General features: G+C 36.6%; 1 protein-coding gene across 11 annotated transcripts in view; it reads left to right on the top strand.

Annotated features, from left to right (window-relative positions):
• APC (APC regulator of Wnt signaling pathway) overlaps window positions 1-26807 on the top strand; it is a 131678-nt gene that overhangs the window by 19089 nt on the left and 85782 nt on the right. The window contains exon 1 of one of the 11 annotated variants that reach the window (XM_014796745.2): window positions 18354-18425. The exons of the other annotated variants lie outside the window; for them this stretch is intronic. The gene's annotated coding sequence lies outside the window, so the exon portion shown is untranslated. Of the gene's footprint in view, window positions 1-18353; window positions 18426-26807 lie in introns of those variants that run through there. 11 annotated transcript variants of the gene reach the window in all.

The following is a 26807-nucleotide window of genomic DNA, read 5'->3' as shown; positions in this document are numbered from 1 at the left end:
GGTGGCAGGGAGATTTGTGGATCAAGTGTTTGTTTAGTTTTGATGTCTCAGACATCCAACTGAAATATGAGATAGATATTCAGAGGAGAGGGTTAGGATGGAGATAGAAATTTGAGATTTAGCATCATATAGATGATGGTTAAAGCCTTGGAATGAGGAGGAAATAGTGAAGAGAGAAAGCAGTCCTAGAGCAAGCCTTGAGGCACTCCATCTTTTAGAAGACTAGTGAAGAGGCAGAGCCATTAAAGGAAATTAGAGGGAGGAGGAAAACCTGGAGAATATGTCCTGGAGGCCAAGAGAAGACGTCTATTTCAGGTAGAAGAGAGTGATCAGCTTTCTCTAATGTTACTAAGAGTTTGTACTAAGATGAGAGGATGGAATTTGGCCACATGGTGGTCATTGGTAACCTTGACAGTTGAGCTTCAGGAAATTGTTTAGGATTAAGGTAGGTTAAAGAGTGAATTAGAGGTGAGAAAATAGAGCCAGGAAATGAAGGCTACTAGATCAAGAAGTTTTGCTGTGAGTAGAACAGAGTAATGGGGTCATATCTAGTGTGTATTGGGGGTAAGGTCAAGAAAGGGATTTGTAAAGATGAGTGATATTAGAGCATGTTTGTGTGTTCATGAGAATGATCCAGTAGAAAAGAAGGAATTGATTACACAGGAGAGACAGGCTAATCAAAGGTGACTCATGAAAAGACAAGAGTAGTTGGAATCCATTGCCCAAGTGACGGTATTGGTCTTTGGTAGGAGCAGGGGTGCACATTTTAATGAGAGTGAAGCAGTGCAGGCTTGGTAGGGATTTTGAGGGAATTTCTCTCTAATGGAATGAAGTAGATCTTCAACTGAGAGTGGCATAGGGAGGAAAATAGGTGTGTTACAGGTTTGAGGAGAGAAAAAAGGTATGAAGAAATTAACTCAGAAAGTGGGAAAGCAGAATTTCTAGGAAACTCAGTAGTCCTGCCAGTCAGTGTTGAATATCCTTTCATGTTTATAGTTGTCAATTTAAAGTGAAACCAGCCAGCCGTAGTATCTGATTTCCCCCCCTTTTCTGCATAATAAGCTACTCTGATGCAAGCGTGCAAAACCAGAATAGTTTCAACCAGAGTTGGGGTTTTACCAGGTAGATATAATAGGGGGAGAGAGAAATGAGGGGTTTGAGTGACTGAAAGGGAGTGGTTATTTGGTTACTGTTGGGTCTAAGGAGGAAAGTAAAGATGAAAGTAATGGATAGTGAAAAATGATGAGAACATTAGATTGATAAACTCAATGAGGTAAAAGAATGTTGCATTTGGAGATAGAGTGAACTAGAGGGGTAGGAGATATGCTTCAGAAACTGGAACTTTCGTAATTGAGATTTTTGAGTAAGGTTTTGGAGTTGGTACAGTTATTGATGATGACAAGGCCCTGAACCTGGTCATGAGAGTGGGTATTTGGAGGTAAAGAAGTTAAGAAAGTGAGTAATCCACAGACTTTGAAGTTACTGAAAAGGATGTGGGGTAAGAATGGAGAAGAGTGCTGGGGGCAATAGTAGGTGCATGGCTGAATAGTGTGTCAAAAGAGCTTAGGTATTTAAAGAAGTAGGGAAAATGGTTTGGAAGTGGTAATTGGATGCAAGGAGTACATCCTTCCCTTCCCTGGACCCCTTCAACATCCTGCCATTCCTATCTCCTGGCCTGAAGTACATGGTATATGAGAGGGAAAAAGTCTCCCATTGAGAAAATTGCAGAGAAAGTGGTGTCATCAGATTTCAACTAAGATAAATAGGTGAAGAGGATATTCATTAAAGAGCTTGAAGTTATAGGGGAGTTAATTGATTAATTTATTGGTACATTAGTCTCTTGTATTTTTAGAACAGTAGTACTAAAGTATACTGTTTATGGGAGTTACGTAAATTTCTGTGCTGTTATATTAAGTATGTTAAACATTATGCCAAACCTGTTGTGAAATTCAGATTTTCTTTTGTCAGAGGGAGAAATATGAAGAGAGGAATATCTAGTACAAAATCTAAACATCTGGTATGGTCTCATAGGAATAGTGTTGATTATAATGGTTATGTCCCCAGCCCTGCCCACGGACCATTTAATCCATATGCAGTATTAACTCCCATAACTACCATGTATAATATTGAATAACACTATTTCTAGAGGAAAATGCATTCAGCTTTTCAATTCAGGTTGTTAGGAACATTTCATCTCTCCTGGTTGCCCTGAAGTAAGTTTCCCCTCCTTACCATACCATTACTGCCTCTATTAAGGTGGGACTTCCCTACTTCTATGCTACTGGCAGGGCTCTAGTTTTGTGGGGTCACAGGAGTAATTGTTAGAAATGAGAATAGAATTTGGATGAAAAAGAAAGTAGTTTCAGGAAGTCAGGGGATAAGGAGCTATCTGGGGAATAGTTTAGTCTTTTAATGGCTTCCTATCCCTAATCCTAAAGTAAGCACAAAATGTTTTTAGAGCTTTATCATCTCTTATTATTAGTAAAGATGGAGAAATAAATAAGAAATGAGCAGGCTATCCTATGCTTGTTCTTTTTTCATGTGTACTTTTTAAGGAATATTCACTTCATGCTCAAGAAATATTTAGATAAATAAATAGATATCTGAGACAGTGCTTGTGTATTTGGGAAGATGAAGACAGAGCTCCTTGTTCAGCTCACAGTCTTATGGGGGAAAATAGGTCTAAGTTGAGTTGTTAATTGATTTAAGTACTATGGGAGCATAGAGGGAAAAGCTTCTGACTACTTGGGGTAGTTAGAGACATCTTCACAGAATTGGATCTTGACGTGTGAGAGGAGTTCATTCATATTCCACAAATATTTGAGTAACTACTTTGGACCAGGCAGAATACTAGCTTTTGAGAATACAATGATGACATTGTATTGTCCTCAAGAAGCTTAGTGAGAAAGATCACCAAATAAGTAATCCCAAGTGTGTGGTAAATGAGATAGCTGGTAAGCTCAGGGACCTCTGGAAGCATATTGGGGGAGTGGGGATCTGACTCTGGCAAGAGGAGTTAGAGAAAGCTTTTGGGAGTTGTCTTCTAAACTGAGTCCTAAAAAATGGGTCAGCATTAGCTAGGTGAAAAAGTGGGTGTGAGAACCTTCCAGGAGACAAAATAGTGAGTTGGTGGTGAGTGCACAAGAGTCCACGTGGTTGGAGTTGGAGTATAGGTAGAGAGCAGTTGGATGGCCCTGGGTAAGGGTGAAGTATCAAGGGCTCAGATCATGAAGGACCTTACATGTAGTGCTAATGAGCTTGGAGTTCATTTTATTTTATTACTGACTGAACACTCTGAAAGGTAGAAAATACTAATCTTGAAGGGTCTTTCCAGAAGCTGGCCATTATGAATTATTTTTTAAGTATAGCTTAGTGCTGGGTGGTTGTTGTTGTTGTTGTTATTAATGTAAAAGTAGTACAGATCACCGTTAAAAATTTAAACAGTAAAGTGGTTTCCTAGAGGAAGCCACTGTTAAGTTTCTTGAGTATTTTTTAAAACATTCAAGAAGCATAGTGTTCTTAACCAAAGTAGTGTTAGACAAAAAACTATTTCAAAAGAAGTGCTGGGGCAGGGGATGGGGGATCAACCCTCCTAGCTTCCAGGCAAATAAGATTTTATATAGACTGTGTAAAACAATGGTTGATAAATCCAGCCCGTTTGTCCAGTTGTCTTTTTGCTGCATAGGAGACTTTTTTTCTTTTTTTTAAAGAACTTTATTCTCTATTATAAAAGAACAAGTATCAAAAAGATCTCTTTTCCATTAAAGTCCCAAGTGTTTTATTGAGCATAGGTTGTCTTATCACTGCATAGGAGACTTTTTTTCTTTTTTTTAAAGAACTTTCTTTATTCTCTGTTATAAAAGAACAAGTATCAAAAAGATCTCTTTTCCATGGAAGTCCCAAGTGTTTCATTGAGCAGATCTAACTATTTGTTTGAATTAAATAGCAGACCTTCTTTGGGAAAAGATTAAGAAAATGACTTTATCGTATTGTGTAGGTGCAGACTGGTTTGATATCAGGGTGCTTATTGATTGCTGGTGTCTGTTGAGGAAGGTATTTGAATGTGAAATGAAATTTAGTCCCATTCTTAAGAAATCTTACTTTTTGCTTCTATAAAAGCTCTGTGAGGAGGCCGGCCCGGTGGCATAGTGGTTAAGTTCATGTGTTGTGCTTCAGCAGCCCGGAGTTTGCTGGTTCCCATCCTGGATGCGGACCTACTCACCGCTCATCAAGCCATGCTGAGGCGGCGTCCCACGTAGAAGAGCAACAACTCTACAGCTGTGATACACAGCAATGTACTGGGGCTTTGAGGAGAAAAAGAAAAAAAGAGGAAGATTGGCAACGGATGTTAGCGCAGGGCCAATCTTCCTCAAAAAAAAAAAAAAAAGCTCTGTGATACTTCAAATAATTCTACCCAATCTTGGAGGACTTGGCAAAGAACATTTAAAAAGATTTACAAAGTAAACATGAAGTTTTAGTTTTAAAAAGATTAATCTATATTGAAAGAGGGAATTACATTTATTAGTTTGCCTTCGTCTTCCTTTCTCTCTTTCAACTCTTAGAATATAATAGTAAGTATTCATTTTGAACTCTTTTATTAGGCAGCTCCTAATCCTTAAAATGAAGCTCTATATTAGGTCCTATCCTACTGGGGGTAGTCCAAGTGACCCAGAGGTTTCTGATTTGATTGACACAGTCCAGTAATGCTAGGTAGGTTTTTTTTTTTATTTTACATAATAATTTTGGATTATTTAGCCTATAATAGCAAACATTTATCTTCACATATCCAGAAGTGAAATAATTTTATAATCTGTACTTTGCCTTATATGTTTAAAATTCGGCATAAAGGAAGAGGGAGGGAAGACATTCAAAAAGGAAGAAAATGGTAAAGAATTAGGCAATAGCATCTGCAGTTGGTATACAGGATGTTGAAAAAATGATTATTTTCTCATCCAAGGTAAGAATTTGGGGATATTGGTATGAGAATAAAAGTCTTGACCCAAGGATTTGGTTTAAGATTCTAATAAATAAGGTAGACACCTTATTAGGCCATATATTTATTCTTTCCTGTATACCAAATTTTATTTTTAACGTCAATTAAAATTGGTTTTTTTCTTATCAATCTGATGTATTTCATAGGCTAATTTGTGTGTTATAAATTGATAAATGAATCATCAAGTAATCCAGGTTTTATGATATTTTAAATGTTAAAGTGATAATCATATCACTATGATTTTTATCAGTTTTTAATCATATTTTCTTGGGAGAAAGACTTTTTAAGAAAACTCATTCTATGTGCTCCTCTTTCTTTTTTTTTTTTTTTTTTTTAATTTTTTGTTTATTGCAGTAACATTGGTTTATAACATTGTAAAAATTTCAGGGGGACATCATTGGACTTCTAGTTTTGCATAGATTACGTCATGTTCACCACCAAAATACTAATTACAACCCATCACCACACACATGTACCCAATTATCCCTTTCACCCTCCTCCCTCCGCCCCTCCCCTCTGGTAACCACCAATCCAATCTCTGTCCCTATGTGTTTGTTTATTGTTGTTATTATCTACTACTTAATGAAGGAAATCATACGGTATTTGACCTTCTCCCTCTGACTTATTTCACTTTGCATCATGCTCTCAATGTCCATCCATGTTGTCACATATGGTTGGATTTCATCGTTTCTTATGGCTGAGTAGTATTCCATTGTGTATATATACCACAGCTTTTTATCCATTCGTCCCTTGATGGGCACTTAGGTTGCTTCCCAAGTCTTGGCTATCGTGGAATAAGGCTGCAATGAACACAGGGGTGCATGTACCTTTGCAAATTGGTGTTTTCAAGTTCTTTGGATAAATACCCAACAGTGGAATAGCTGGATCATATGGTAGTTCTATCGTTGATTTTTTGAGGAATCTCCATACTGTTTTCCATAGTGGCTGCACCAGTTTGCACTCCCACCAGCAGTGTATGAGAGTTCCCTTCTCTCCACAACCTCTCCAACACATGTTGTTTCCTGTCTTGTTAATTATAGCCATTCTGACGGGCGTGAGGTGATATCTCATTGTAGTTTTGATTTGCATTTCCCTGATAGTTAGTGATTTTGAACATCTTTTCATGTGTCTGTTGGCCATCTGTATATCTTCTTTGGAGAAATGTCTGTTCAGGTCTTTTTATCCATTTTTAATTGGGTTGGTAGTTTTTTTGTTGTTGAGATGCATGAGTTCTTTATATATTTTGGAGATTAAGCCCTTATCAGATGTATGGTTTGCAAATATCTTCTCCCAATTGTTAGGTTGTCTTTTTCGCTTTTGTTGATGGTTTCCTTTGCTGTGCAGAAGCTTTTTAGTTTGATGTAGTCCCATTTGTTTATTTTTTCTATTGTTTCTCTTGCCCGGTCAGATGTGGTGTTTGAAAAGATGTTGCTAAGACTGATGTCGAAGAGCATACTGCCTATGTTTTCTTCTAGAACTTTCACAGTTTCAGGTCTTACATTCAAGTCTTTAATCCATTTTGAGTTAATTTTTGTGTATGGTGTCAGGTAAGAGTCTACTTTCATTTTTTTGCATATGGCTATCCAGTTTTCCCAACACCATTTGTTGAAGAGACTTTCTTTTCCCCATTGTATGTTCTTGGCTCCTTTGTCAAAGATTAGCTGTCCATAGATGTGTGGGTTTATTTCTGGGCTTTCGATTCTATTCCATTGATCTGGTGTGTCTGTTTTTGTGCCAGTACCATGCTGTTTTGGTTACTATAGCTTTGTAGTATATTTTGAAATCAGGGAGTGTGATACCTCCAGCTTTGTTCTTTTTTATCAGGATTCCTTTAGCTATTCGGGGTCTTTTGTTGTTCCATATAAATTTTAGGATTCTTTGCACTATTTCTGTCAAAAATGTTGTTGGAACTTTGATAGGGATTTCATTGAATCTATAGATGGCTTTAGGAAGTATGGACATCTTAACTATGTTAATTCTTCCAATCCAAGAGCACGGAATATCTTTCCATTTCTTTGTGTCTTCTTCAATTTCTTTCAGAAATGTTTTATAGTTTTTGGTGTACAGATCTTTCACCTCTTTGGTTAAGTTTATTCCTAGGTATTTTATTCTTTTTGTTGCAATTGTAAATGGGATGGTATTCTTAATTTCTCTTTCTGCTACTGCTGTTAGTGTACAGAAATGCAACTGATTTTTGTATGTTGATTTTGTATCCTGCAACTTTACCATATCTCGCTTATTACTTCTAAAAGTTTTCTGGTGGATTCTTTAGGGTTTTCTATATATAAAATCATGTCATCTGCAAATAGTGACAGTTTCACTTCTTCCTTTCCAATTTGGATCCCTTTTATTTCTTTCTCTTGCCTGATTGCTCTGGCTAGGACTTCCAATACTATGTTAAATAGGAGTGGTGACAGTGGGCATCCTTGTCTGGTTCCTGTTCTTAGAGGGATAGCTTTCAGTTTTTCACCATTGAGGATGATATTAGCTGTGGGTTTCTCATATATGGTCTTTATTATGTTGAGGTACTTTCCTTCTATACCCATTTTATTCAGAGTTTTTATCATAAATGGATGCTGGATCTTGTCAAATGCTTTCTCTGCTCCTCTTTCTTGAATTCACAGTGTATACCATAAACATATGGTACTGTTTGGTGAGCTTAAGTCATGGAGCTCTTTAGTGTTAAAATGTTATCCTTATGAATAGGGTTTATGAGTTTATATTGTAAATTGTACCTTGGGGAGCAATCTTATAGCTGTTTTAGGTTTTCAGTAAAGATCAAAGTTAAAATCATTAAACAAGACATATTTTAAAAAGGCAAGCATAAAATCTTGTTTTAAACATTTAGTTTGAAAAAATTAATAAGAATTTTTTTTTTCCTGGGGAAGGATAGTTTAAAACATAGGATGCACCGTAGGGGCCGGCCCTGTGGCTTAGCGGTTAAGTGCGCGCACTCCGCTGCTGGCGGCCCAGGTTCGGATCCCGGGCGCACACCGACGCACCACTTCTCCAGCCGTGCTGAGGCCGTGTCCCACATACGGCAACTAGCAGGATGTGCAGCTATGACATACAACTATCTACTGGGGCTTTGGGTGGGAAAAAAATAAATAAATAAAATCTTTAAAAAAATAAATAAATAAAAAATAAAACATTGGATGCCCTGAAACTGGAACTTTACCAGATTAGGGCATGTTAAGAACTTAGAAAAAATTTTCCTTTACTTATACGCAAACATGTGAATATTTTATTAATTGGGTAAAGTGATTGCCAAAGATGATTTTGCTTTTTTGTTTAATTAACAACATAAAATTAATAACTAACTATGTTGTCAAAATAACACCAAATAAAATTACATTCCTTATAGAGTATAAATTTAGTGTTTTTTCCTGCAATCATATTTTCCAACTGAAAAAGTCTTTGGCCATTAAATTTAACTATAAATTAGTATTAGTATGCATATGATTTCTGATTATTGCTCCTCTTGAGTAGGAACTAGAAACTAGTCCTCTTAGTTTTTGTTGTTCTTGCTCTAATCATGTATCCTTCCTTATTTGAAACATCTGTGTTTTTCATTGCCTTTAAATAAGGTAAAGTCTAAATTTTTTAATCTAACAGACATGATCAAAATCTCTGCCCTGAAAAATTCCTAAACATCTTTCAAGGCTAGTTCTGTTGCTGCTTTCTCTCTGAAATCTTTCTTGAGTACCTAGCTATAAATGATCTAATATCTCATCCTTTGACACACATGTTGCTTTGTATTAAAGCTTTTGTTGTAAATGTTTTAGGTCCCCTACTAGATTGTAGCTTGATGTTTAATTCATCTTTATGTCATCTACATTCATACATTCAACAATATGTATTGAATGCTTACCAAGCACTGTTCTAGGTGTGAAGGAAACAGCACTACATAAGAACCTAGGTTCCTGTCCTCATGGAGTTTATGTTCCAGTTTGGGAAACAGTGATGAAGGAGACAGAAAATTACATAAATAGATACATAGATAGAACCTTTTACTTCTTAAATGATTTGAGGACAAAACAGCATGATGTGATAGAAAGTTTAAGGACGGTCCCAACGTTGATAAGGTGATCATGGAAGAACTCTTTGAAGATGTGACATTTATGCCTAGACCTGAATGATGAGATGGAACAGTCATTTGAAGATTTGGGAAGAGAGTTCTTGAGGCTGAAGGAAAGGCAGCGCAAAGGCAAAGGAGAGTGAAGAGAAGGGGAGACAGGAAAGGAGAGGGGGAGTGGGAACAGGAGCTAGATTACGTGGTTTTGTAAACCAAAATAGGGAATTTGAAATTTATTCTCATTTCATTGGGAAGGCAGTGAATGGTTTGAAGCTTTTAAGGGCTCGTGTGATTACACTGGGCCCACCCAAGGTAATCTCTTTATTTTAAAGTCTGCTAATTAATAACCTTAATTACATCTGCCAAGACCTTTTTACCATGTAATGTAGCATATTCACTAGAGTAACACCAGGGCATATTTAACCTAATACATATTTAATGTATTTAACATCATACAAGGGCAGTGAAGCAGAATTAACTCAGACGGAGTAGCCATTATGGAGTCATTGACAGTTTTTCTGATCTCTTTTGCTGTTACTGATGTGCCCACTACCAGACATTGCCTTGTATTTGCCACATCCCCATAAAACAACCCCAAACTCTGTTTCTCTTTAGTTATTTAACTAAATTACATAAAAATGTCTCCTGCATTTAAAGAAATTTTGTTCTAGATATCTTCCAGAGAAATCTGTTGTTACTGATAATAATTTATGGGTAAAGAGGATTTATTGTGGATTCCAAATAATTTTCGAAGCCGTTTGAGTTTTCTTGTTTTCACTTACTCTGAATATAAAAAATGCATTCGTTCAATTAATATTTATTGAGCACCTACTGCTGTAGAGCCGGGGGCTGCAGTAATCATCAGGATGATAATAATTGAACAAGTAACGTTTTATGAGGCATGAAGCTCTGCAGAAGTACAAGCTGCCCTGGGAGATAACATACTTAGATCTAACTTAGTTTAGGGGTGTGCTTTTGAGACCTGGAGGATGAAGCAGTTTGATCAACACTAGTTTAGGAGTCAGACTGTCACTTCACTGTTGTGTGTACTTGGATGAGTTTTTAAATTTCTTTGAGCTGCAATTCTCTATGTGTGTGAATAGTGATCTTTTTTTTATCTCTACACAAATTTTATTAGGGTTAGAGGAGATTATATATATTTGCCTAACAATGTCTCCTACTGGTTTAGAAGCAGATTTATCATGAAACTAATGAAGTTTAATGCACTTAACTGCATGGGCCCTTCCTAGGCCCTTTTGCGGCCACCCTACCAATTTTTAATTAATTTATATTTTCCTTAAGGAAGACACCCCCACAATTTAGATATGCTTCTGGCCCAACCAAAATCTGAATCTACCTTTGGCCACAGATTAGATGAAAAATAAATGTTAATTTCTCTCTCCTTCAAATGTTTTGATTTCAAACTGTGTCCAATTTAGAAGTACTTGAATTTTGAAAAAAAATTACAGAAATATTATGTTTTAGGTTGTGGAAATTTTATAAAATTCAGAAAAATTAGAACTTCTGTAATCCTACACCCAGGGAGGGCACTTGATATTTTGGTTATCTCTTTCTAGTCTTCTCTGTGCACATATATAATTCATTAAAAAAAAGAAAGCTAATTGGTATCATGTTAAACATACAGTATTCTGCATTTTGCTTAATATTACATGAATTATATTATTATAATCATATAATTATCTTCTATGATATAGTTTGATTTTATTTTTATTTCTATGAGTTTGACTTCTTATTTAAGTTCCATATATAAGTGATACCATACAGTGTTTGTCTTTTCTCTGTCTGGCTTATCTCACTTAGCATAATGCCCTCAAGGTCCGCCCATGTTGTCCAAATGGTAAGATTTCCTTCTTTCTCATGGCTGAATAATATTCCATTGTATGTATATATTGCATTGTCTGTATCCATTCATCTGTTGATGGACATTTAGGTTGTTTCTATATCTTGGCTACTATGAATAATGCTGCAGTGAACATGGAAGTGCAGATATCTCTTCCATATCCTGTTTTCATTTCCTTTGGATATATAACCGAAAGTGGGGTTGCTGGATCATATCGTAGTTCTAGTTTTAATTTCTTGAGGTACCTTCATACTGTTTTTCATATGGCTGCACCAATTTACATCCCCACCAGCAGTCCCCAAGGGTTCCCTTTTCACCACATCCTCCCCAACACTTGTTATCTCTTGTCTTTTTGATGACAACCATCCTAACAGGTGTGAGGTGATGTCGTTGTGCTTTTGATTTGCATTTCCCTGATGATTAGTGATGTTGAGCATCTTTTCGTGTACCTGTTGCCCATTTGGATGTCTTCTTTGGAAAACTGTCAGTTCAGTTCCTTTGCCCATTTTTTAATCAGATTGTGTTTTTACTGTTGTGTTGTGTGAGTTCTTTATATATTTTGGATATTAACCCCTTATCAGATATATGATTTACAATTTTTTGTCCCATTCCATATGTTGTTTTTTCATTTTGTTGATGGCTTCTTTTGCTGTGCGGAAGCTTTTTAGTTTGATGTAGTCCCAGTTGTTTACTTTTGCTTTTCTTGCCCTTTTTTTGGTGTCAAATCCAAAAAATCATTGCCAAGACCATTGTCAAAGAACTTACCTCCAATATTTTCTTCTAGGAGTTTTGTGGTTTCAGGTCTTAAATTTAGGGCTTTAATCCATTTTAAGTTGATTTTTGTGCATGATATAAGATAGGAGTCCAGGGCCGGCTCCGTGGCTTAGCGGTTAAGTGCGAGCGCTCTGATGCTGGCGGCCCGGGTTCGGATCCCGGGAGCGCCCCGAGGCACCACTTCTCCGTCCAATGCGAGGCCGAGTCCCACGTACAGCAACTAGAAGGATGTGAACCTATGACATACAACTATCTACTGGGGCTTTGGGGGGAAAAAACTGAATAAATAAAATCTTTAAAAAAAAAAATAAAAAATAAATAAATAAAAAAAAATAAATAAAAATAAAAAAAAATAAGATAGGAGTCCAATTTCATTGTTTTGTTTTCCCAGCACAATTTATTGAAGAGACTGTCCTTTCTCCATTATTCTTGGCTACTTTGCCATAAATTAATTGACCATATATGTGTGGGTTTATTTCTGGGCACTCTATTCTGTTCCATTGATCTATATGTCTGTTTTTATGCCAATACCATACTGTTTTTATTACTATAGCTTTGTAATATAGTTTGAAATCAAGAAATATGATGCCTCCAGCTTTGTTCTTTCTCAAGATTGCTTTGGCTATCCAGGGTCTTTTGTGGTTCTACACAAATTTTAGGATTGTTTGTTCTATTTCCGTGAAAAATGCCATTGGAATTTTGATAGGAATTGCATTGAATCTGTAGATTGCTTTGGGTGATATGGACATTTTAATAATAATAATTCTTCCAAACCATGAGCATGGAATATCTTTCCATTTATATGTGTCGTCTTCAATTTCTTTCATCAGAGTCTTATAGTTTTCAGTATACAGATCTTTCACCTCCTTGGTTAAATTTATTCCTAAATATTTTATCCTTTTTTATGCACTTGTATCTCCGACATAACTTTAATCATCTTTAAGTGTTCCAAAAATGTAATTAACCAAGCTATTGTTATCAGTCATTGAAGTTGTTTCTGACATTTCACTAGTGTAAACAATACTGAATATTACTGAATATAAATCTTTATGCATATATCTGATTGTACATAGGATAATTTCTTTTAGCCGAACTTACTTCAGTGTGAGCATTTTAAGGACTTTTGAAACCTACTGCCTATTTTCATGCATCCTCACTAATCAACAGTATTATTTTGAAATATCATTGCCTATTTAATAGACGAAAATGATATTCTTGTTTTTATTTCTATTTCTTTTATTCCTTAAGGTACTAAAACATTTTCTGTATATTTATTAGTCCTACTAATTTTTTCTCATGTTAATTGCTGATACATAACTAGGAAGCTTTTTGACAGGAAAAAGTAAGTTTTTTCTCCTGTAAGCAGGGCCTTAGGCTGTTCAGCACTCTTATTAAAAGGCATTTCAAAATGGTATCCCTACCATATTGCAGTGAGAGCTTTGACAGCAGAAGTTTTAGTAGTACTTGGTGTTTCTCAGTCCTGGCAGCACATACCAATACCTGGGCCTCATCCTTAGAGATTCTAACTTAATGGTGTTTTAAAAACTCCTCAAGCTCCTAAAGTGATTCTACTGTGCAGCCACCTAACCTCAGAAACTTAGTCCCAAGACTGCATTGCAGTTTTTTCACCTAAAGGGCCCCAGGGTTTTTATTTAAAGTGTTCCATTTCCTCTGTAGAAAGTATATTTTATTTATTTATTTATTTATTTATTTTTGTGAGGAGGTCAGCCCTGAGCTAACATCTGCCCATCCTCCTCTTTTTTTTTGCTGAGGAAGACTGGCCGTGGGCTAACATCCGTGCCCATCTTCCTCCACTTTATATGGGACGCCGCCACAGCATGGCTTGACAAGTGGTACATTGGTGCGTGCCCGGGATCCGAACCGGAGAACCCCGGGCCGCCTCAGTGGAGCGCGTACACTTAACCGCTTGCGCCACCGGGCTGGCCCCTGTAGAAAGTATATTTTGCAATAATATTATTCAGCATTTGCTCTGCTGTTATTCCATGAGGACATCTACATTGGATGCCCTTTGGAGATTAATTTTAAGTCATTCCTAAACTAATATTCCATGAACTCTTACTATGTACAAAATGTTGTGGTACACACCATGAGACATACAAGATAAAATCAGGTTTGGCTCTTCCCTCAAGTTGCTTATAGTCAGGAATGGGAAAGGAGATACACACCTAGAGGTACAAAACGTGTTTGTGCCATAAGAGAGGTAGGAACAATGAAGGGAAGAAGAGGGTGAATAGATTCTAGGTGGGATGATAGATTACTTCATGGAAATGTATGTTTAAGCTGAACCTTGATTTGGACCAATAGAGCAATTTATAGTCCTTTACTGTTTAAAAGTATTTCATAGTTTAAAAAGTTTGTTCAGGGCCGGCTCCGTGGCTTAGCGGTTAAGTGCGCGCGCTCTGATGCTGGCGGCCCGGGTTCGGATCCCGGGAGCGCCCCGAGGCACCACTTCTCCGTCCAACGTGAGGCCGAGTCCCACGTACAGCAACTAGAAGGATGTGAACCTATGACATACAACTATCTACTGGGGCTTTGGGGGGAAAAAACTGAATAAATAAAATCTTTAAAAAAAAAAAAAAAAAAAAAAGTTTGTTCATAGTTAACACATTTGATCCTTAGGATAGCTCTATAAAGTAAGCCAAACAGATATTCTCATTTTACAGATGAAAGAGTAACCAAGTCTTAGAATAGTTAAGTGACTTATCCAGAGTCATAGAGCTACAAAATGAAAGAGACAAAACTTTGAACCTAAGTCTTCATTCTCCATATGCTGGAGCTCTCTACCATATCACATTAGAGTAAAGGCAAAAAAACTCTATGTTTAAGGTGAGTTTTAAAAATGGCTTATTGTTTAGTTTGATTGGACTATTATTAGGATGCAGGTTCTGGAATAAAGCTGTAGTGTGGTAGGTAGAATAGTGGCTCCCCAAAGATGTCCACGTCCTAATCCCCAGACCCTGAGAATATGTTAGATTATGTAACAAAGGGGAATTAAGGTTGCAGGAGGAATTACGGTTGCTAATCAGGTAACCTGAAAATAGGGAGATTATCCTGGATTGTTGAGGTGGACCAATGTAAGGGTCTTTAAAGTGAGTCCTTAGAAGTGGAAGAGGGAAGCAGAAGAACTAGAGTCAAAGAAAGAGATAATGATAAGAGAAGCAAGGTCAGAGTGCTGCAAATTGAGAAGGACTCAATCCACCATTGCTAGCTTTGAAGATGGAGGAAGGAGGCCTTGAACCAAGGCATGTGGTTGGTCTCCAGAAGCTGGGAAGGGGAAGTAAACAGGTTCTCCCTTAGAGCCTCCAGAAAGGAGTGCAGCCCTGCAGAACACTTTGATTTTAGCTCAGTGAGACCTATTTTGGGCTTCTGAACTATAAAACTGTAAGAGAATAAATTTTGTTTTAAGCCACGAAATTTGTGGTAATTTGTTATGGCAGCCATAGGAAACTTAATACATGTAGGAAGCCTTTTAGTGTAGGAAGACTGATTAACATGCCATTCAGGGCACTCCATGATTAAACTCCAAAATATCTCAATTCCACTGTCAGCAGGGAAAGCCATGAAATATTCTTGAGCAGGGGTGTAAAAAACTATTTTGATTTTTGTTGATTAGAGAGGAGAAAGAATGGAGGAAGAAAAACTAATTAAGATTCTATTATTGGTGCTAGGAACATTTCTTTGAGACACTTTGGCCCCTTGAGGTAACACAGAACACCACAATAAGTCTGGCTTGTACAAGACTGTGAATATATCTCCCACATAGTTTATACATCACTAAAAATCCCGTTGCCATTGCAACATTTCAGCTCCTTCCCATGTCCCATCAAAAATATAGAAAAGATGGGAGAATTGATCTTCACGACCAGTTTGGCCTTGGAAATCTGACCCATTTTATTTTCTTCTTATGCTTTTTCCTTATACCATAACCCAGTATAAATCTAAAGACTGGAAAGTTTCTGAGTGAGTCTGAGCTTTATTTGATGCCTTAGCACCTGAAGAACTTAGATTTACACTAGCATGTGCTTTTTCAATCCATAATTATTATTTTTAAAGAAAAAAACCTTTTGTTCTTCTCTTGGTAGGCATAAATCTATTCTGTTCTACTGTATCTGAGGTCTCCAGTAAGAGAATCTTTCTCTTTAAGTATTGACAAAGCTCAAGAGTCAATTAAGATAACTGAAAGGAGCACTAATTTTAACTCATTTTATACTAGTTAATATTGTTGCCCATATTCTTCTTGGCAGTTTTTAAAATCACAAGTCTTAAATTAGGCCAAACATGTCTATGTTAAAATGGAATGCAAGATTTAAGACATTAAGACTGCTATTAATCCTATTTAGTCATTAAATTTTTTTTAAACTACAGAGGGTTCAGAGTTTTTTTTTTTAAGGTGAACTATATGTTCATATTTATAACATTTACTTATGAACATTTACTAAAAACAATCAAGCTGATCATAATGAACAACAGATATTTGAAATCAGGGGCATGTTTGTCACTGCAGTCTTATAATAGCCTTAACATACAATTTATTTCTGTATTTAATTTTTATCAGAAAATATTTTAATGCATATGAATATATGTAGTATAAATGATAACATCTTTAATTAAACAGGGGTGGCAGGAGCTTTATTGTGAGATATGTACAAACCTAGTAGCACAAATTAATGCTTCAGTGATCTGCATTGTGTTCAAATTTGGCCCAACACATTTTGATTGTATGTGTTTTTAATTATAGTTTTTAAAATAGCTAAATATATTTTTAAAGTAAAATACAGATCAAACTTTTTGGAATCCTTGAGGAAGCTGGTTTGAAAATCTTAATAATTCAGTTAGCAACATTGTAAAATGTAAAGTTTTTAGATTGGCTTGCTTTTAGATTTGAATCATAGTGAATAATGAGCATGTAATGGTCATAGCTTTCTTTAAATTCTTGTCATTTGAATCACTAACTTCTACAATACATGTAATAAAAATTTAGACAAATATTTTGGCTACAAACTGGTTTACTAAATAATAGCTTGAATCGTAGTCTGAGTCAAAAGTAATCGAGTTGTTTCTTAGGGTACTAAGAAGTTATTTTTAGGAACTTCTAAAATGTATTCTTTGTTTTGAAGTGTACTTTTTCTTTCCAGAAGTTTTAAGCCTTATGAGAAATTATCTATGCTGAATTTATCACAAATAGTCAATGACTATATAAGTCCTGTTTGATGAATCATGTACTTTCAGTAAGAGGGTCTTGGAAGCCTTCTGTAAAACTAAGTCATCTTGACAAAAGGGATATTTAAGATAGAACCAAATTGATTCACGTTTCCTTTATTTCAAATATGAAGGGAAATTGTTTCTAAATATATTTCAACTTTTAATATATAGTTTTTCTAATTACTAGTAATATGTGGTTAGTATATGTTCATTTGTTCATTCAACTAATATTTAGGGGGTATTTGCTGTATGTCTGGCATTGTAACATAGAGAAAAAGAAAAGTATCCAAAAGCACAGAGGAAAAGCAGAAATCACTCCATAATCCCCCCTTCCAAGGATAAACCCTAGGAACATCTGTTGTGTGTGCATCTATGAACATCTTGCTGTATGTCTATTACTTTTCCAATTTATACAATTTTTAATAACATGGATTGCTGCAAAATGTGGTGTTTAATAGCTTGCTTCTTCTCATGCTATTAATTTGAAAAATTAAGAAACAATTATAGTAAATATATTTCATTTAAAAACCTGAAGTTAAATTTGAAATAGATCAGGGGAACTAGTTCCCCCCCATTTAAACCACAATTTAAACCCACTTTAAATTCTTGGCAATTTGGATTTTGTTTTTCTAACTTATAAAAATTAGTAATTTTAGCTTTAGTTGGTTAGATTTAAATGAAATATAGAATTTGCATTAAAATATTAAATTAAGTCTTAGATTAATAGTAGCTAACAGCACTTACTGTGTCAGGGACTGCTCTAAATATTGCTTTATGTATATTAACTCCTCTATTCTATAACTTCTACTCCCATTTTATAGAGGGAATTGAAGCACTGAGCCTTTAAATGAATAAAGTCACACAGCTAGTAAGTGGCAGGAGCAGACAGCTCAGACCCTGTGACTCCATGATTCTGATCTCAACCACTCTACTGTGCTGCCATCATAGCTTTTCTGGTAACTGTATTTTTAATTCAAACATAGTTTGAGTGATTTACCTAACAAGTCAGTGATTTGTAATGTAAAATTATTCGTTATAATACAATTAATAGAATTCTTTTTCTCTTTGCTGCAAACCTTCAAATCTTAGCAAATGAAATGTAATTTATTACCCACCCACCTCCAGCATCTCATGCTAATCTTTCTGCCCTGTGGACCTCCTCCACCTCACCATATTATGCATACCAGCCTCCACCAGCTTCCGTGGGTTGCATGGGATAGGGGTGGTGAGGGCGTACCCACGAGCGCTAGGTGGGGTTAGGACTCCCCGGCTGTGGGGTGGGGCGGGGCCCTGTGCCCTGCTGCGGAGTGCGGGTCGGGAAGCGGACGTGAAGGGGCTGTGTAATCCGCTGGATGCGGACCAGGGCGCTCCCCATTCCCGTCGGGGACCCGCCGATTGGCTGGGCACGGGCACACGTGACCGACATGTGGCTGTATTGGCGCAGACAGCCTGGGTGTCACTGGAGACGGAATGGAGGTGCTGCTGGGCTCGGAAATGGGGTAGGTGCTGGAGCCACTATAGCCCGGCTTGCTGCGGGGGGGAAGGAGGAGGCGATTTTCCCTCGCATTGTCAGAAACTAGTGACCTTTCCTTGGCACAGGGTCTACTGCCAAATGCCAAGCAAGGAGGCAGGGGCGTCTCCCCCCTCCCCCCTTACTGCAGCACGGGAGATGGATTTCCTGTGCTTCTGATCCAGGGTTTTTGACAGAAGAGGAAGAAGGGGGGAGGGGTAGGAGTTTTAGGGGGAGTCTGGTGAGAAAGAGCTGGTTTTGAAGCTAGAAGGAGGTTTTGTTTTTATAATGCCTGTTGACAGAGTAGAGTGGAATAACAGTATCTAAGGAAACGGGTAGAGGACAACAAAGAATGGAGCATATTCATGGCGAGGAGCAAAAGCTCTAGCCCATTGAAAGGCTTCTTTTCCTCCCTGGCTACAAGGACGCATGCAGTGGTAGCCAAGAGAGGGGACGCAGAGCCGCTGCTGATGGCTGATGTGAACCTGGTGGAAAGGGCTACTTGAGAGAGGAGGAGGAGGCGGAGGCAGGTACTGCAGAGCTGGAGTGGTGGTTTTGGTTGAAGGGTGAAATTTTGGTCTCCAGAAGTGCTTGCTTTTACAAAACATTTAAGTGAACTCCCTGTGAATAGGGTGGCAAAAAGATAGCAGTGTCTTTGTTAGTTGCCAGACGCAGCGGTAGTGGCTTTTTGCAGATGACTGCAGCAGTGCTTTTCTCCCTCTGTTAGGCTGAAAAGACAACTGCAGAGGAATAAGAACTCTTGCAGCAATGCTGGTGGGAGAAGTCCATTTACAAGAAGCCATAGTTTGTAATTGCAACCTGAATAGGAGAAAAATTATTTAGTTTTTTAAAGTGGGAAAAATATCAGGCTATGAATGTTTTGAAAGTGGAATGTATCAGACACTTTGATTCTTTATCACAAAAGAGATGCTCAAATTCTTTGCTTTAACATAAGTCCTATAGGAAGTCTTAATAAATTATGTATGAAGCAGTGGATCTTCTCCTTTGTTAGTGTAGCTTTATGCCATTAATTAGGTTATTCAAGAGTAAATCAGTTTATAATGTAAAGTACTTTGTGAAAAATTACAGTGATAAATTTTTCGTAGGCTTAATATTTAAGATCTATATTAAGTAATTTTATATTACTCTTTGGTCACTTTTAGATATCATTGAATAAAGTCTACAGGCAAACATAATTTAAAGCATGATGGCTTTTTTTAGATGTATTTCTGTTTAGTGAGTACTGGTAAGATATACTCTTGATATAATGTGTTTTCATTGTACTTATTTTCTTCCTTTCCTTAAATGTCTAAAAACATATGTTCTCGGATTGAGTACCATTTTAAATGCTTTATCTTTATACATATTAATGGTAGCCAGCCTGCCACACCTCCCGATTCCCTGAATAGGATGACAGTGGCTTTGTAAAGCCCTCCAGGATCAGTGACAGTGTCTCTTAAATAGTGCTTATGTAATAGAAAGTCTTGAGAGAACCTGTAATTTTGTTTTAGTAATTTTTTTCAAGATAATAAGGAATTGGACTTGAATAAATAAGCCTGTATAAAGTTTTCATTGATAAATTAAAGCAATTTAATGTTTATTTAAAAAATTATTTCTGCTTCAAGAATTATTTGATCATGGATATCAGGGTTAATAGTCCTTAAGATCTCTTTTTAAAATCTGATGGAAACTGTAGCTAGAAGTAAAGATGTCACATTAAAATTCCAAATGAAATTTAATAGCTAATACCATTCAGTTTTTGAGAGTTTATGATTTGAGAGGTTATGATTCTTATTTTTATACAAATTATCTTATTTTACCATTTAAACAGATCAGCGTAGCATTATTTTCATTTTAAATGTTAGAGTACTCCTAATTAGGTATGTTGTGACTTTATCCAAGGTCATGTATTGTATAAGGATGTAAAGAACTTAAGTCTTCTAACTCTGTTTTATTCTAACTCTATAAAACTACTACTTTAAAATGTCTCATTACGTAACATACAAAATAGTATATAACAGAAATTATTTGAAAAGCCATATAAATTATTGACAAATCATTCAGCAAATGAAAAAGAAATCTAACTTGGTTATGGGTTTTAACTACGATGTAAGAATGCTTTGTAAAATACCTGGTAGCTAAGCAAATGGAGAGGCAGCAATTTTCATAATGACATTCATAACATACTTTTTCTAAGATCATCTTATTAATATATGAACACTTCTAAGTAAAACAGCATTAGATTGAGATATTTTTCAGAATTAAATACAAAATAAAGAACTAAATTAAGGAAAGTTGATTTCTTTCCTTATAGTATGAAATACCTAATATAAGACTGAACTTTTGGCTTTAGTGGTCTTTGAAATTATTCATTGTTAATTGACATGGCCAGAATTAAGCTATTAAGGAGTTCAAAAGTTAAATATTCAGGGGCCGGCCTGGTGGCGCAGTGCTTAAGTTTGTGCACTCCGCTTTGTGTCCCAGGGTTCACAGGGTCAGATCCCAGGTGTGGATCTACAAGCCATGCTGTGGTGGCATCCTATATACAAAATAGAGGAAGATTGACACAGATGTTAGCTCAGGGACAACTTTCCTCAAGCAAAAAAAGGAAGATTGGTAACAGATGTTAGCTCAGGGCCAATCTTCCTCACCAAAAAAAAAAAAAAAAGTTAAATATTTGTAAGCATGCCTATGAACTGAATTAAAGTTATTTATTGATGTTTTTCATGCATTAATTGCTCTGGATTTATATTTTTCTATTTTTCTCTGTTTTTTACTGCTACTGATTTCCTATAATTTAACCAATCTTTTTATGTTCAATGTGTTCTCTTTAATTTTTTCCTTCCCTCTCTCCTTTTTTTTTTCTTGTATTACAATCTGAGTGAAACTTTAAATAGCACACAAGATGGGATAGATGGGATAGGGCATTATGATGTAGAAAAGATGAATGAAATTGGGGAAATACTTTCACTACATATTTGAGTACCTACTAAATGCTAGACCTATGAAAGGTGCTAGAGAGTTAAATGAGACATGGAAACTAACCTGTAAGAAACTTATAATACTATGTGAAATATTATTGCTGGTTAAACACTGATTGTTTTGGCTACTCTAGGATCTTGAAAGGTTTATATCATCTAAAATATCTTCTAATTTAGAGGAATGTGGTGGTTTGCTCTTTGAAGCATTGTGCCTTGTAAAATCTGCTTGGAATCACAGAGTTATGAAAGGTAAATTACTTTTGAAGTATTATGTATGTATGTAAATGTAATGTAAATGAGTAGTTGGAATGTAAAATAAGAAGGTTAGATGAAGTGATTTCTGGGTCTTCTAGTTCTAATAGTCAGTAGTGTGTGGTCCTTGATTTCTATTGGGCAACTATTAGAAGGAAAGGTACACCAGCTCTTGTTTTGGTATAGGTGGCATCTCACCTGTTATGTAATAGATATGTTCTCAAAAATTATTTTTGTAAATCAGGTCTTGACATCATCAGTCCATATAAGGCAAGCCTTCTTCCCTTTATTCCCATGCCCCACTCCCACTCCCCTTATATATAGTTATATGTAAATAAATGGACACACAAATGTGTTCTTCAGTATGCATTAATTCTTGTGAAATATTTAGGATCATTTTGTGTGCCTGTTTTTTTTACAGTTGATGGTTTTTTTTTATTGTGGTAAAACTTACATAAAACTTACCATCTTAATCATTTTTTGAGTATATATTTAGTTCTGTAGCATTAAATACATTCATATTGTTGTGAATGTACCACCATCCGTGTCCAGATCTTTTTTTGTGTTCCCTAACTGAAACTCTGTACCTGTTAAACACTAACTCCTCGTTTTCCCCTTCCTCTAATCCCTGGAAACCACTATTCTGCTTTCTCTCTATGAATTTGACTTCCCTTGGACCTCATATAAGAGGAATCATACAATATTTGTCCTTTTGTGGCTGGGTTATTTCACTTAGCATAATGTCTTCAAGCTTCATCCATGTTGTAGCATGTGTCAGAATTTCCTTCCTTTTTAAGGCTGAATAATATTCCTTTGTATGTATATCACATTTTGTTTATCCATTTATCTGTTGATGGACACTTGGGTTGCTTCTGCCTTTTGGCTTTTGTGAATAATGCTGCTGTGAACATAGGTGTACAAATATCTGTTTGAATCGCTGCTTTCACTTCTTTGGGGTATGTACCCAAATTTATGTTTTTAATTTACAAAGTTTTTGAACATTTTTAACTCAATACTGTTTTTAAGATTTATCTATTTTACTTTATATTCATCTGGTTTGTGGTGCTAACTCTGCTGCATAGTCTTCTATAGTATCTGTCACTATTTCTCTAGCGAAGGCCCTAGGTTTTTTCTAAATCTCTTTTACCACAAACACTGCTATGGTGTACATCCTTGTACATGACTCCTTATAGACTATATTAGTTACATATCATTATATAACAAAATACTCCAAATCTTAGTGGCTTAAACAATGAATATTTATTATTTTAGAGTTTCTACGAGACAGAAATTCTGGAAAGTCTTAGTTAGTGCTCTAGCTCAGGATCTCTCATGAAGTTGCAGTCAAGATAGCCAGGGCTACGGTCATCTGAGGGCTTGACTAGACTGGAGGATCCACTTCCAAGATGGCTCACTCACATAGTCAGTTTCTCCTGGCTGTGGTCAGGAGGCCTTAGTCCCTTGCCATTGGTCTCTCCATGTGGCTTCTTGAGTGTCTCATGACATGGCAGCTGGCTTCCTCCAGTGATCCCAGAGAGAAAGAGCAGGAAGGAAGCCATTTATGACATAGTCTCAGAAGCACACACCATCACTTCTACCATAGTCTCCTCATTAGAAGTGAGTCAGTAAGTCCAGCCCACAGAAGAGGAGATAAATTAAGCTCTACCTTTTGAAGAAGTAGGGTCAAAGAAGTTGTGGATATATTTTAAGGTCACTATACAGACCACTGAGAAGATTTCACTGGAATTTATCCGTAGGAGAGGGATCAGAGGGCATTTTTTCCTATTGCTCTTGTAACAAGTTACCACGAACTTAGTGGTTTAAAACAACGCAAATTTATTATCTTACTGTCCTGGAGGTCAGAAGTCTGAAATGGTTTTCACTAGACCAAAATCAAGATCACAGATGTGCTGCACTTCCTCCAGAGGCTTTAGGGCAGAATCCATTTCCTTGCTTTTTCCAGTTTCTAGAGGCTACCTGCATTCCTTGGCTCATGGCCCCTTCTTCCATCTTCAGTGCCAGCAGCGTACTACATCTCTCTCTGATTCGAACCCTCTGCTTCTGTTGTTACAAATCCTCTGCCTCTGACCCTTCTGCCTACTTCTTATAAGAACCCTTGTGATTACAGCACGTCCATCCATATAATCCAGGAAAATCTCCCCATATCAAGCTCTTTAATTTAATCACATCTGCACAGTCCCTTTAACCATGAAAAGTAACACATTCACTGGTTCCAGGGATTGGGAAGCAGACATCTTTGTTGGGTCTTTATTCTGTCTACTACAGGCATACACATACAGTTCTTTATTTTTTTTTAAGCTGAAGTGTTGTTCTTTTAAGTGTTATACTTTTGTGAATGAATGTTACTTTTTTTGAGTAAATTTAGATATTCGTTTACCAGATTTGTTTAAAATATAGTATAGATACTATAATGGTCACAACATGGTAAGCAGATATTCATTGAAAAATATTGAAATTTATTTTCCACTAGCTATTTTTAAATTCTTGGTTTTATTATCATTTAGTTTATGTCAGTATGTTAGCTCCTTCCGACAGTCTATAATAGAAACTGAGAAACGTTAAAGCAACATAGCCTTATACCTTTTAGGTTTGTTATCACACCATTTCTGTGGGTAATCTATCCAAATCTCATCTTCTTTACACTGTGAAGTCACCTAGCTACAATGTGGTTCCAGTCCATATTTATGCTCTTACCTTCCTCTTTTCCCAGATTCCTCCACACTGTATTTCAGCTAAATTAGACTGCCATTTGTTCTCCTAAATATACATCATTTTCCAGCCTCTGAGCTTTGATTGTGCTGCTCCCTATTCTGAAACACCATCCTCACATTTATGTCTGTTACGTTGGTGCCGTCTCTCAAGTCTCTTCTTGAATGGCTTTTACATTCTGAGCACTTGTCTCAATTTTCTCAGCAAGGTGTGACTCCTATAGCACTCTGTCAATGCTTTTGAACCTAAATTAGCCTTTGAATTGTAGGTAATTTGTATCTTAGCCTGTGTTCCCTGTAAGTCAGACTCTTGAGCCAAGGCCTTGTGTGAAAAATACTTTCTTTGAGAAGTGATCCAGCAACAGGAGTAGAGACCTAGAAAGAGATAAATAGTGAAGAGGGACAGCCAGTATAAGCATGTGTTCCCAAGTTGGCCACCACTTTGGACAACTGAGGCTTGATCTGCCAGGACTTGTTGAGGAACCATGTAGAATTGTCCACCCAAGGGAAAGAATTCTACATACTAGCTCCCATTCTCTTTTAGTCAAGGATTGCGCCATCAAGTGTTCACTCTTTTATAGGTTGTACAAGCATGAGTATTGGGCACCCACACTTAGGTGTCACAGATGCCCTAGGACAGAAAACAAAAGATACCTGGTGCAGCTGCTGTGCTGTCAGTGTACATCTGCAGTGAGCTGATTGATGCAGCAGTGTCTAGAATTAAGTGAGCCAAGAGAATGTAAAGTGGGACACAAACGTCATTGATATATTTGTATACTGATCCTATTTATTCTCTCTGCTGGAATATTATCCCTTTGCTAGATAATAAGGCACTTGAGAACAAGGAACATGTCAATTTATCTTTTCCTCCCGTACTAGTCTTGTAGGCCTGCACAGAGTACCACAGACTAGTGCCTTAAAACCATAGAAATCTATTCCCTCACTGTTCTGGAGGCTAGAAGTCCAAAATCAAGGTGTCAGCAAGATTGGTTCTTTCTGGAGGCTCTGAAGGAGAATCTGGTCCATGTCTCTCTCCCTAGCTTCTGGTGCTTGTTGGCGATCTTGGGCATTCCTTGGCTTGCAGCTGCCTCACTCCAATCTCTGCCTCTGTTGTTGCATGGTGTATTCCCTGTGTCTCTGTCCATTTTTTCACATGGCATTCTTTTAAGGATACCAGTCATTGGATTTAGGATCCATCCTAATCACTTAAGACCTCATCTTAACTTGATAACGTCTGCAAAGACCCTGTTTCCAAATAAGGTCACATTCACAGGTACCAGGGGTTAGCTACTTGTGACTCACCATATCTTTTTGGGGAACACAATTCAACCCAACAAAACCTCCTTATAATATTGCATGGTGTCTTGTGAATAATAAGTTCAACATTCATAAATGTATGTTGATTTGAATTGTATAGCCATAGAGAGAAATCCATCGTCGTGCTCTTTTAATGCAAAAGTCATTTTGGATATTCTCTGAATTTGTGCCCTCTTTTTCTGTTCTTTGCCTTCCATGGCTGATAAAGCACTGTTTCTGTTTATTCTTGCATGTATTTGCCTTTTTGTGGCTGTCACTGAGTAAGTATTTTGGAAATTACAAGAGCTAAGTATTAGATATAAACCTTGTCTTAAAGGTGAGAAAACAAAACTCACCAAAGTAAAACGGAATAATTAGAGAACAACTAAGACAAGTTGTGTAGTATGTACTGTACAATCAGTAGGAAGACTCATTGCTGACTGGAGAAGACAGGAAGGTTTTATGTAAGGCCACAGAACTGGGCCTTAAAGGATGGGGATATGTTATAGCAAAGCAAAGGAAAAAAGGATGGGACATTCAAAAAGGAGACGAATTATGAGCAAAAGTACAAACAGTTTGTACAGCATAGTGAGGAGGGACTTTCTTAAGGAGGAGGATTATATTGGGACCTAATAGAAAATAAGTTTGAAAGTTAGACTGTTATCAGATATAAAAGGTCACAAAAGTCACATAGAGGTATTATTACATGGTATTTAAGAGCACGAGCATTAGAAACAAATTTGAATCCTGGCTTAGCTACTTGATCTGTGTTCTTAGGAAAGTTATTTGCCATTTTGAAGTCTCATCTTCGTTAAAGTAGAAGTGATACCTACCTCACAGTTGTCAAAATTAAATGAGATTATATATGTAAGGTACTTTTTATAGTACATGGCATACTATAAGTATGCAATAAATAGTAGGCTTTCTAAATTTCACATTTCAAATACACAAGAAAGCACATCTATGGAGGGTTTAAATAATATGCTATAGTCAAACAGGTATAGAACTTTGAGAACTTTGTATACTTTTTCCTTTTTTTAAATTTCAATGGGATATTTATGAAAGTTAGTCATGTTCTTGACTACAAGGCAAACCTTAAAAGATTCTAAATAG

This window comes from Ceratotherium simum, chromosome 4 (genome assembly GCF_057802395.1).
Source record: "Ceratotherium simum simum isolate JZ-2026a chromosome 4, ASM5780239v1, whole genome shotgun sequence".
Lineage (NCBI taxonomy): Eukaryota > Metazoa > Chordata > Mammalia > Perissodactyla > Rhinocerotidae > Ceratotherium > Ceratotherium simum.
The sequence above is the reverse complement of the archived record's forward strand: the minus strand, read 5'-3'. Positions and strand labels throughout refer to the sequence as shown.